We start from the raw sequence: 12,945 nt of genomic DNA, 5'->3' as shown, positions 1-12,945 counted from the left end.
TATACCTGTAATTATTACACTTATTTCACCGCCATTTCTCTATTCGCTGACAGAGCGGTATCAAGAGCTACCTTTAGTTTTGAGCAGCAGGAAGCCTTTTCAAACACGACTTAGTAAAACAAATAACGAAAGAACTGAGGATGTTGTAAATCAGGAACAAAAACAAAGTTGCCGGAAAAGCTCAGCAGGTCTGGCAGCATCTGTGAAGGAAAAAACAGAGTTAACGTTTCGGGTCCAGTGACCCTTCCTCAGAGCCACTTATTAAAATCCCAGGATCGCTAACGTAACAATCTTTCTAATCTAGTTCTAATTTTCATTTGTCTGAAAATGCAAGATTCTGATGACGGTGCTCACGACGGAGTCTGGGTGATTGATGTCAGTGCGGGACCAATAGAAGCACAGGGGCGCCCTGGATGACCTGTCGGACGTAGCTGCCCTTCTGACCATTCGGAATGAAGACGGGGCGGGACCAGTAAAACCACGTGATCGTCCATGCGCGCAGTGCAGTTTCGCTGTGACCGAGGTTTGTGCAATTGAGGTAAGAGCAGGATATGGGAAAGAAAGGAAAACGACAGAAAGCGGGAGGGAAGTGATATCCGTACGGGCTTGGAAGTTTTACAGACACTTAGTGCACGTCGTAAAACACAGATTTGAAACTCCCAGATTCACGTTTGTAGAAAACAAATCAACGCCTCAGATGGCGATAGGCCCGTGTGAGCGCCACCATCTTTATTGGGGGCAATGATCCGCGGGGCATATGCGCGGCAGCTGTGAGACTTTGAAAGGGCCAAGGTGAAGCTGGTCGCATGCGCAGCCGTCTCTGGTTGAAAGTGAGATAACAAGGTGTGGAGCTGGAGGAACACAGCAGGCCAGGCAGCATCAGAGGAGCAGGAAAGCTGACGTTTCGAGTCTGGACCATTCTTCAGAAATGAAAGTGATCGGAGAGGATTTACATAGAGCAAATTCAAACCAAGAGAAATGTTTGTTTCTTCTGGATTTCTTTCCCAGAGTGTGGGATCATAGCAGCTAGCACTGCTCTTACTCACTTCTGTGCTCCCTGATCATCTCTTTGTCGGTATCTAATCTCTTCAGTCTGTAATGGTGGATATATTTGATCTCTGTTTTGTATTTTACTGTTACTTTCATAGACCTTTTGTAAATGAATTTTCCACTGCTGCCCACCACCTGACCATGTGCTGCTCTCTTACTGGATTAATTTTTGAATGGTATCTTTCACAGTCAGGAAATATTTTCTGAGAAAGAGAGTGCATTTCCCTTCCATTTCAGACCATCAAATTCTACAGCATTTTTATTCCATGTCATTCATTTTGCACTTCTGCAACATTTACTCTGTTTCTCCTTCCACAGATACCAGCGATCATTGCCAAAGCCCTGTTGCCTGTGGAAAAGGTGATGTTTGACTTTCTTGTGCTGCTGCAGTTTGTATGATGAAGGTGCTCCCACAATGCGGTTATTTGAAAAGTTACAGATCATTCATCTAGCGATACTGAAGAGCTGATGGTGTATGGTGTAATTTTTATTTTTATCATGTTTATAATTTCACAAAAATGTTATCAAGGAACTTTTGATGTAAGGCCATAGATATAAATATTAGGTCAGGTGACCAAAAGCATTACCAAATGCGCAGGTTTTCATGAATATCTTAAAGAAGGAAAGCAAACCTGAGAGGTTTATCATGGGAATTCCAGACCATGTTGCCTGGCAACTGTAGAAACAGCCTCCAATTGTGAAGCAATGATTAAATGCATTGTTGGAGTCTCGAAGGTTGTGTGGTGCAGGGAGATAGGGATCATCACAGCCAGGAATTAAATCAAGAGTGAGAATTTTAAATTGTTGTTGCTTATAGATAGGAGCCTTTATGGGTCAGGGAGCACAACAGTGATGGGTGAACAGGTTTTGGTACAAATGAACATGTGTGCAGCAGAATTTTAGATATTCTTGAGATTACAGGGACGTTGAATGTGAGAGGCTGACTGGGAGTGTGTGTGGATAGTTAAGTCGAGAGGTAACGCAGGAATGGATGAGAGGTTCAGCAGATGAGCTGAAACTAAGGTGGGGTCAGGTCATTGTCACTGAAGTGGAAATAAGTGGTTTTGGTGCAGGACTCTGCAGTTACCCTCACCTCACCTCAGGAATTCAGCTGTTTGTGAATTTGTGGATCAAGTCTGTAATAAGATCAGGAACTGAGTGTCCGGCGGAACCCAAACTGGGTGTCACTGAGCAGGTTACTGCTGAGTAAGTGCTGCTGAATAGCGCTGTTGACGACACCTTCCATCACTTTACTGATGATAGAGTGTAGACTGCTTGAGGGGAGATTGGTCAGGTTGGATTTGCTCTGTGTTTTTGTGCTCAACAGACCTGGGCAATGTTCCAAATTGTCGGTAGATGCTGGTGCTGTAACAGTACTGAAACAGTTTGGCTTGGCGGGTAGCAAGATCTCGAGCACAAGTCATCGGTACTATTGCCAGGACCCATAACCTTTGCACTATTCATCCATTTATTAATATTATTTGAAATGAATCAGATTGGATGAAAACTTTCATCTGTGATGTTGGGGACCTCTGAAGAAGGCTGAGATGGATCATCCAATTGGCACTTCTGGCTGAAGATTGTTGCAAATTCTGCAGTCTTATCTTTTGCATGGATAGGTTGGGCTCCTCTGTCAGTAAGGATGGGGATTTTTGGCATGCTTCCTCCAGTGAGTTGTTTAATTGTCCATCACCATTCACGACTGGGTGTGGCAGAACTGCAGAGCTTAGATCTGATCTATTGGTTATGGGGTGGCTTAGCTCTAACTCTTGCTGCTTATGCTATTTGGCATGCAGATAGTCCTGTTTGGTAGTTTTACCAGGTTGGCACCTTATTTTTAGGTATACCTGGTGCTGTTCTTGGCATGCCCTCCTATACTATCCATTCAACCAGTGTTGATCCCCTGGATCAATGGTAATGGTTGAGTGCAGGATATGCTGGGCCATGAGGTTACAGATTGTGCTGGAGTAAGTTCTGCTGCTGTTGATGTCCCACAAAGCCTCATAGATATCTGGTTTTGAGTTCCTATATCTGTTCCAAGTCTGTCCCATTTAGCCGATGTTAGTGCCGCTCAACACAATGGAGGGTATTCTCCAGTTTAAGATGAGGCTTTGTCTCCACGGGACTGTGCGGTGGTCGCTGTTATCAATCCTGTCAAGGACAGATGCATCTGCAGCTGAGAAATTCGTGACAATGAGATCAGCTATGTTTTTCCCTTTTGTTGGTTGCGTCACCACCTGCTGCAGTCCCAGCCAGGCAGCTTTGTCCTTTAGGACCTGACCAGCTTGATTGGTAATCCTGCTGCAAACTACTCCTGATGGTGGACATTGAGTACATTTGGTGCCATTTACACTCTCAGTGCTTCCTCCAAGTGCTGTTCAACATGGAGGAGTTTTTTTTATTAAAATTCACTCTTGGGATGTGGAAATCGCTGGCTTTGCCAGCGTTTATTGCCCATCCCTAATTGCCCAGAAGGCAGTTAAGAGTCAACCACATTGCTGTAGGTTTGGAGTCACATGTAGTCCAGACCAAGTAAGGATGGCAGATTTCCTTCCCAAAAGGACATCAGTGAACCAGATCGGTCTTTCCTGATAATCGGCAATGGTTTCATGGTCATCATTAGACTCTTAATTCCAGATCATTATTTAATTCAAATTCCACCATCTACCATGGCAGGATTCGAACCCAAGTCCCCAGAACGTTAGCTGGGTCTCTGGATTAATAATCCAGCAATAATACTGCTGCCGATTTATCAACCGAGGGAGGATGGTACATGGTAATCAGCAGGAGCCATGAGACTCCTAGGCGTCAGAGTCAGTGTTGAGTACTCTCAGGTCAAATCAATCTGGTCAGAATACCACTGTGTTGCTACGTCTGCCAGGTCTGTCCTTCTCGTGGGACAGGACTCATCTAAGGACAGTGATAGTGACGTGTGTCATTGTCTGTAAGGTATGATTCCATGCATATGACGCTGTTTCTTGACTAGTCTTTGAGTCAGCTCTCCAAATTTTGCCACTGGCCCCCAGATATTAGTAAGGAGGAGTTTGCGGGGTCGATAGGGCTGATTCTGCAGTTGTCTTTCCTAGTGCCTTGGTAGATGCCAAGTGGTCCACCCAGTTTCATTCCTTTGTTGAGACTTTGCAGTGATTTGCAACTGAGTGGCTTGCTGAGGTTGGCCAATTTCTTTCCCTGAAGGACATTAGATTTTTTTTCTGCCATTAGCAATGGTTCCATGGCAACCAGTTGATTCTTAATTCCAGTTATTTTTTATTGAATTCAAATTCCACCATCTGCTGACATGGGATTCGAACCCCGACTTCTGTTGTACATTTTAATATTCTGGATAAAAGTTAAGTACATCAGGTTTGTTCACTCATTTTTAAATGTAACTAACACAGGCATTGTTTCTTTGCAAAACACGTCCATCATCCTGTCTTTTCCATCCTCCCCTCCAACAACAAGTGAGGGAGACACATGGAGTTTCTATGTCACTAAGATTGAGACAATCCAATCAGCTGTCTCTGCTGCTTCCCTCTCTTCCACGAGCCCACCAAACCAAATTGCCTTGCATGTTGCTCCTCGTTTTAGTCCTAAACTTGCATCTTTCTCCAGTCTCGTGTCAAGCCTTATCAGAGCTCATCTTAACCCTTTGCCCTATTCTCGCTAAACTACAAACATTCTAACTCTGTCTTATTTCTCCTCCTCCTCCTTGCCTCTCCCCCATGCCAATTCACAGATATTGTTACTTGTTCTGTCTGTTTCTCTTTTCTGGTTATGTCCTTCTTACCCATTCTGTTTGAAACCAATATTTGACCTCACCGTCATTGGAAAATCCCACTCCATCTCCACTCTCTCTTTCCTGTCTGAAATCCATGTAGTCGATGTCCCTCAAGGATCTATCCTTGGCCCATCCTATTTCTCGCCGACATACTGCCAGGAGGTGAGATCTTCCACAAGCACCGTGTTAGGTTTCACACGCATACTACAATGTTCAGATCTAACTCCCCTCCATCACTCTCCTTTGCCCCACTGTTACTCAATTATAAAACTGCTTAGCATGCTTCCACTACTTGATTAGCTGAAATTTCCTCCAATAACACTTTGTAATAGTTAGACCCATTGCCTTCAGTTGTTATTACAAATTACTTTTCCTTACTACTGTACTGAATCCATCCCTCTTGCTGGGAACTGTCTAAGGCTGAACTGCACTCTTCTCAATAATGCTGTCATATCTGGCCTCAAGATGAACATCTTACCATACATCTTCTCAATCACAAATGCCAGAAACTTCAATCTCTAAAATGCTCCTTCTCTCCACCTCACTCCAGCTCATTTGCGACTGAAACCCCTTACCCATGTCTGTGTTGCCTTAACTTTGACGATTCCAAAAGAGAACGCTCTATTCTCCGCCTTATCAAGAATCTGCTCCCACGATGGGAAATATCCCCTCAGCATTTATCCTGTCAACTCCCTTAAGAATCCTATATTTTTAATTAGATCATCTCTCATTCTTCAAAAATCTAGTTAGTAGGTTCTAAACCTGTTTAGTCTTAGCTTAAAAGATAATCCCTCCAAACCAATGATCATCCTAGTTCATCTTCTCTGAAGTGCCTCCAATGAAGTGATATATTTGCTTGAATAAGTGGACCAAAAAAGCTGCTCACATTCCTCCAGATGTGGTCTTACGAGCAATTTGTGCATTTGTCCTAAGACATATATTCCAAACTCTTATACTGCAAACACCTTGACATAAGGGATAACTTCCCATTACCCTTCCTGATTACCTGTTGCAACTGTATGCTCGCTTCGTGTTTCCTGCACAATTATTCCTGAGTCCCTTTGTGTCGCAGTTTTCCACAGTTTTTACCTTTTCAATAACACTGTGTTCTTTGGTTGTCTCCTCAAAAATGAACAACTTCACATTTTCCCGCATTATACTCCATTTGCCAACTTGTCGCCCATTTATCAATATCTCTCCATAAACTGTAACCCTCATGAAACTTGACTGTTATCCCTTTTTTATGAAATCCTCCCTCATTCTTCTAATCTTTTCGTTGGGAACACTGGGCAACACGACATATACGTAATTGCTACCTTTTTAATGGGCATTCTTTCGAATGACTGGGAGAAGCTTACTGTCCATTGTTCAGAATCGAGACAACTTATCCATCAAGCTGCGTTAGCTTTTCCGGCCCAAAGTCTCATTGTGGCAGTGCAGCAGCACGGAAGGAAAGAAAAGGAAACGAATCCTGCTGTCTGCATCTCACTAACTCTTGGCCATTCTTTGCCATGTGTCAAAGACCTGCTGATCTGTTCAGTGACATGAAGTCCCAAGGTGGAAACTCCCAGAAACCCAAATAGTTTTCCCCCTGAATTCACTGCTGACCTCCACAAGGGATAATGTGTAGCAGGGACAATGCACAGTTATCCTCGGCCAGGAGGAGGAGATGTTGTGAATTTCTACCCTGGACTGACAGTTATGGATTTTATGAATTTGTGTTACAGGATATTACAAGTGGACTTTCAGGTGGGAATCTCAATAATTGTAACACCAAACTCTGACAGAATTACTCAATTCATCAGGACCTGGATATTCGCATTGTGTGTGAGTATTGTGTTCCTGCTCATTCCCATTTGCCGTGTAAAATTTCTCTCTTAAATCACCCCATTCTCTCAATAGATCTTCCCTAAAACTTTCAATATGTGTCCTGTAATCCTTTTTTATGATCAGTTGATGAGTATACGTTTTATCATCCATATGTATATCTTTTGTAAACACCTCTATCAAAGGTCCCCTCAAATTCCTTTGTTACAAGGAGAACAATCTCAGTTTCCCCAAACACCTGATTCCCCAATGACTGTTTGCTGTCTATAAGGCACTCATCCGGATTGTGTTGGAACATTTTCCACTTACCCGCATCAGTGCAGCCCCAACAATATTAAAGAAACTGAACATCCTCCAGATGAAGCACTGTGTCAGAGTGGTGTCCCATCCATCACATTCAACATGCCCCCCTTCACCACTAAGGCACAGTAGCATCACTGTGCCAAAGGTAAAGTCACCATTGTCCTACCTGACCATAGGGCTGGTTTAACCTGAAGATTACCACACCCCAGGCGAGGGGAAAGGTTGGAAAGGAGAGTCCATCTATTGTAGATGGATATTCTCGATATGTACCAGCAACGCCCAAGTCACATGAAAGAATAATGTCAAAAACAGCCCTAACCATGCAACTAAAAACCCTCTTCCTACAAATCATTCTGTTAAATCTCCTCTGCCCCCTGTCAGGGACCCTCCCATCCTTCACAATGTGTGGGTGATCTTTGGTTTGCACAGACTCAGCTCGTCTCTGTTCCTGTCTGTGATGTTATCATGCTGTGACAATTGCTCTGAACCTCACTGTCTGTAAGGTGGTAGACACAGAGATCCTCATAACATTTCAGACATATTTAGATGCACACTTGTGATGCCACCGCAGACAAGTCTATGGGCCAAGTGCTGGAAATTTAGATTAGAATAGTTAGGTGGTGGTTTTTAACCGGCACAGGCTGGATGGGCCACAGAGCCTTTTTTTGTACTGTAGACCTCCGAGACACTTCACATAGGAAGATGCCAAGCAATATTTCAAGCCAGTTCAGAAAAGGAGATATTAGAATAAATGACTCATGATTGGTCAATGTTTTCAGGAGAAAAGTGAGGTATAGAGATGAAGCGGTTTACCAGGATATTCTGGAGCTTGAAGCCCAGGAAATTGAAAGTGCCGCCATCAAGTGGAGGAGTAAAAATGGGGTATCATCATAAGCATTGTATTAGAGGAAAGCACATCATTGAGATTTGTGAGGCTGGAGGATATTAGAGACAGGAAGGGTTCTGAGAGTGGAGAAGATTACTAAAATAGGGAAAAGTGTGAGGTTGGAGGAGGTTACAGAAATGGTGAGGATTGTGAGGCTGGATTGGATTTCAAACAAAGGGAGCTTTGTGAGGGTAAAGACAATTACAGAGCTAAGGAAGTTTATATGGGCTGGAGGAATTTACAGAGATAGGAGGGTGTTGAGGCTGGAGGAGATTACAGAGATAAGGCGGTTTGTGAGACTGGGGGAATCTAAATATGGACAGATGGTGAGAGTTCTGAGGCTAGGGGGAGATTCCAACGACAGGCAGGTCGTGAATCTGGAGAGGGATTCCAGCGATGTGGAGGGTGGTGAGGCTCGAGGGTGATGCCTGCAATAGTGCAGGTAGTGAGGCTCAAGGGTCATTCTCATAATAGGGAGGGTAGTGAGGTTTGAGGTATGATTCCTGCGATAGGAAGGGTGGTGAGGCTCCAGGGTGGATTATCGTCTAAACAGCACAGTGGTGTACTTACAGCACATGGAGTTCACCACCACTTCCTCCAAATCAAATAAAAATGGGCAATCAATATTCGTCTGGACAGCAAAGACCACATCCCATATGTAAATTAAAATTATGATGGGTTTCTGGTTTGGAGAGAGCTAGCAGAAGCTCAGATAATTCTCCTTGGGGCTGATTAGCAATGATTTAGTCGAGTAGTAGATTTGTTTCCAGGATAGTAGTTTGCAGAGAAAGAAAAATTATTAACATTGTGGCAACGTTTGGTAACCGCAGAATACAACATTCAGATAATTGGCAAATAATGCAGGGTGAAAATGTGAAGATTACTTGACTCAGCAAGATCCCAGGATTTGGAACAGTCTGAATGGCAGCTGGATGCAGATTCAGCAGTTATTCTCAAAAGAGATTTGGGATTTTAACTTTTCAAGGAATGATTAAGAGGGCCGTGGACAAATGGCAGGGGAATTGGGTTAGATTTGCAGCACCTCTAGAGTGAGAGTAAAGCCTTTGACAGGGTTCCACGTGGTAGACTAACTAGTAAAGTTAGATCACATGTGATTCAGGAAGAGCTTGCTAATTGGAAACAAAATTGGCTTAGTTGTGGAAGAGAGCATGATGCTGGAGGATTTTTCAGAGTGGAGTTCTGTGACCAGTGGTGTTCCACAGCAATCGGTATAGGGTCCACTTTTGTTTCTCATTTATATTAATGATTTGGATGAGAATTTAAGGGACAAGATTAGTAAGTTTGCAGATGATACTAGAATTGGTGGTATAGTGGTTAGTGAAGGTTATCTAAGATGACAGCGAGATCTTGATCAATTGGGTCAATGGGTTGAGGAGTGGAAGATGAAGTTCAATTTGAATAAATGCGAGATATTGTATTTTGGTAAAATGAACAAGGGTAGGACTTGCACAATTGATGGTTGCACCCTGGGTAGTGTTGTGGAACAGAGAAATGCTGAGATTCAGGTACATAATTCTTCGAAGTTTATGTAGACAGGTAGACAGGGTGGTTAATAAGTTGTTTAGCACACTTGCCTTCATTGCTCAGACCTTTGAGTACAGGAGTTGGGATGTTATGTTGAGGTTGTACAGGACGTTGGTGAGGCTTCATTTGAGGTATTGTGTGCAGTTCTGGTCGCCCTGTTACAGGAAGGATATTATCATTCAACTGGAGACAGTTCAGAAAAGACTTGCTGGGATGTTGCCAGGAATTGAGGGTTTGATTATCAAAATAGACTGCCAAAGCTAGGACTTTTCTCACTGGAGCATCGGAGGTTAAGGGGTGACCTAACAGAGGTTTATAAAATCATGAGGTGCACAGAATATGTGAATAGCAAGGGTTTTTTTCCCTAGGTTGGGGGATTTCAAGACAAGGGGACATATGTGTAAGGTGAGAGGAGAAAGACATATTAAAAAAAGACATGAGGGACAATCTTTTTTTTACAGTGGTTCATGTATGGAACCAACTTTCAGAGGAGGTGGTGGATGCAGGTACAGTCGCACTGTTTAAAAGACATTTGAATAAATACATTTCTAAGAAAGGTTTAGAGGGATGTGTGCCAGATGCAGGCAGATGGGATTAGTTTAAATGTAAAACTTATATATTTAATATAAATTTCAGAGTTCTAAATTGGAGTAAGGTCAACTTTGACGGTATTGGGCAAGAACTTCCAAAAGATGATCGGGAGAGGCAATTCACAGGTAAAGGGATGCTTGGAAAGTGGGAGGCCTTCAAAAATAAAATAAGGAGAGTCCAGAGACAGTATATTCCTGTTCATGTGAAGGGCAAGGCTGGTAAGTGTAGGGGATACTGGATGACTCGAGAAATTGTGGCTCTGGTCAAGAAAAAGAAGGCAGCACATGCCAGGTATTGACAGCAGGAATTGGGTCAATCCCTCAAAGTATAAGGGCAGTAGGAGTATACTCGAGGGAAATCAGGACGGTGAAAAGGAGATATGAGCTATCTTTGGCAAATAGGGTTAAGGGGAATCCCAAGAGATTCTGAAACTACATTTAGGACAAAAAAGCAACGAGGGAGAAAATAGGGCCCCTTTAAAGATCAACAAGGCAGTCTCTGAGTGGAACTGCAGGCTGAGATAGTAAATGAGTATTTCGCATTAGTATTTACTGCAGAGAAGGATATGGAAGCTAGAGAACTTGGAGACATAAATATGAGTCATAAAAAGTGTCCATATTACAGAGGACCACGTGGTGGACGTCTTAAAATGCATAAAGGTGGATAGGTCCCTTGCACCTGATCAGGAGTTATCCACAAACTCTGGGGGAAGCTAGGGAAGTAATTGCTGGGCCCCTTGCTGAGATATTTGTATCACTGATAGACACCGGTGAGGTGCCAGAAGACTGCGTGGCTAATGTGGTGCCATTCTTTAAGGAAAAGCCAGGGAACTATCAACCAGTGAGCCTGATGTCAGTGGTGAGTAAATTGTTGGAGGGGATTCTGAGGGACAGGATTTGCATGTATTTGGAAAAGCAAGGACTGATTAGGGATAGTCAACATGGCTTTGTGAGTGGGAAATCTTGTCTCACTAACTTGATTGAGTTTTTTGAAGAAGTGACAAAGAAGATTGATGAAGGCAAAGCTGTGGACATTGTCTATATGGCCTTCAGCAAGGCATTCACCAAAGCTCCACATGATAGACTGGTTAGCAAGATTAGATCAAATGGAATCCAGGGAGAGTTAGGTATTTGAAACAAAATTGGCTTGAAGGTAGGAGACAGAATCATGGTGGAGGATTGTTTTTTTCAGTCTGGAGGACTATGAACAGCAGTGTGCTGCAAGGATCAGTGCTGGGTCCACTGCTTTTTGTCATTGATATAAATCATTTGGAATGAGTATTGGAGGAATGGTTAGTAAGTTTGCAGATGACACTAAAACTGTTGGTGTAGTACCCAGCAAAGAAGATTACCTCCAAGTACAATGGGAACGTAATCAGATGGGTCGATGGGCCAAGGAGTGATAGAAATAAGTTTAGTTTAGATAAGTGTGAGATATTGCGTTTTGGTAATGAAAATCAGGGCAGGACTTAAACACTTAACAGTCCCCAGGGCCTCATTGTTACGCAACAGAGACTCCTTGGGGTGCAGGTGTACAGTTCCTTGAAGGTAGATTGCAGGTACAGAAGGTAGTGAAAATGATGTTTGCTATGCTTGCATTTATTGGTCAGTGCATTGAGTATAGGAGTTGGGAGGTCATGTTATAGACTGATGTTACTAATCCCTGCTCAATTACAGGTGCTGGTATTGTGGATAAAATGTTAATAACAGTTGTGTATCTGTAAGGTAGAGCTTGGAAATAGTCATATTGTCACCATACATCGACACAGTCACACTGACTAAAGACTGTCCACCTGCACAGTATGTGAAAAGGGATTTCCTGGTTCATCAGGACTGGTTAACTACCAGCAAATTTCTGAGTAAGTGTTAATTGAGTTTTAATTCTGCTGTTAGCTATATCCAAACCATGTTTTTTCGGCTTGTTTCTGGAGATCATAGAATCCCTCCAATGTGAAAGCAGACCATTTGGCCCATCACGAAGAGTGTCCTACCCAGTCTCAGTAACACTGCATTTAACATGGCTAATCCACATAGTCTGCACATACCCGGGCACTATGGGCAATTTAGCACAGCCAATCCACCCTAACCTGCACAGCTTTAGACTGGCAGGAAACCAGAGCACCTGGAGGAAACCTGCACAGACACAGAGACTGTGCGAACTGCATTTAGACAGCAGCCTGAGGCTAGAATCAAATGCAGAAATAGAAACAGTAAACATCCATTCAGCCCTTTGACCTTGTTCCTCCTGTCATCTACGTCAGTTCTACCTTCTCAAATTATCCCCATTTCCCTCATTGCTGATGTACAAAAATCTAACACTGCCTGATTTGGAAACCCGCGATGACCAAGGATCTACAGCTCCCTGGAATAGAGAATTCCACAGATTTACAGTGATGTGAGTGAAGAAATTGCTCCTCACCTCAATCTGAAATGGTCACACCCTTATTCTGAGACAATTACCCCATGTCCGAGATTTCCCAGCCAGAGGAAACATTTACTCAGCATTGTTCCTATCAAGCATCTTCCAAAAAAAAAGATAATTCAATGAGATCACTTCTATTTCTCTATATCCTACAGGTTGGTCATCAGTTAGTTCAGTTGGCTGGACGGCTGATTTATGATTTGGAGTGGTACCAACAGTGTGGGTTCAATTCCTTCACCAGCTGAGGTGACCATGAAGGACTGTCCTTCTTGACTTCTTCCCTTGCCTGACTCTCAGGTTAGCCACCACCATTTGTCTGTCTCGAATGAGAGACAGCCTGGTTGTCCAGTAGCACTATGGTGACTTTGATTTTATCCCACAGAATATAAGCCCTGTTTACTCAATTTCTTCTGCTCAGAAATCCCCTCTTCCCAGGAGCCAGTCTGGAGAACCTTTGTTACACTCACTAGATCATTCATATTAGTTCAGTCATCAGAAACTGCTCACAGTCCTCTAGGGCAGACCTCACTCCTGAAAACTGCTC

The 12,945-nt window shown here is 43.2% G+C and overlaps 1 long non-coding RNA gene across 6 annotated transcripts in view; it reads left to right on the top strand.

Moving 5' to 3' along the window:
• The first annotated feature begins 491 nt into the window (after positions 1-491).
• The window catches only part of LOC125481107, a 29,222-nt gene continuing 16,768 nt past the window's right edge, over positions 492-12,945 (top strand). For 2 of the 6 annotated variants that reach the window (XR_007261209.1, XR_007261211.1), the window contains exons 1-3: positions 492-538; positions 1,369-1,410; positions 6,556-6,655. This is a non-coding gene — a long non-coding RNA (uncharacterized LOC125481107). Of the gene's footprint in view, positions 539-1,368; positions 1,411-6,555; positions 6,656-10,025; positions 10,066-10,743; positions 10,785-11,708; positions 12,596-12,945 lie in introns of those variants that run through there. The other 4 variants (XR_007261210.1, XR_007261208.1, XR_007261213.1 and 1 more) reach the window with 4 other exon arrangements.

Source organism: Rhincodon typus, unplaced genomic scaffold (genome assembly GCF_021869965.1).
Source record: "Rhincodon typus isolate 14 unplaced genomic scaffold, sRhiTyp1.1 hic_rhity00000883, whole genome shotgun sequence".
Taxonomy (NCBI): Eukaryota; Metazoa; Chordata; class Chondrichthyes; order Orectolobiformes; family Rhincodontidae; genus Rhincodon; species Rhincodon typus.
The sequence above is the reverse complement of the archived record's forward strand: the minus strand, read 5'-3'. Positions and strand labels throughout refer to the sequence as shown.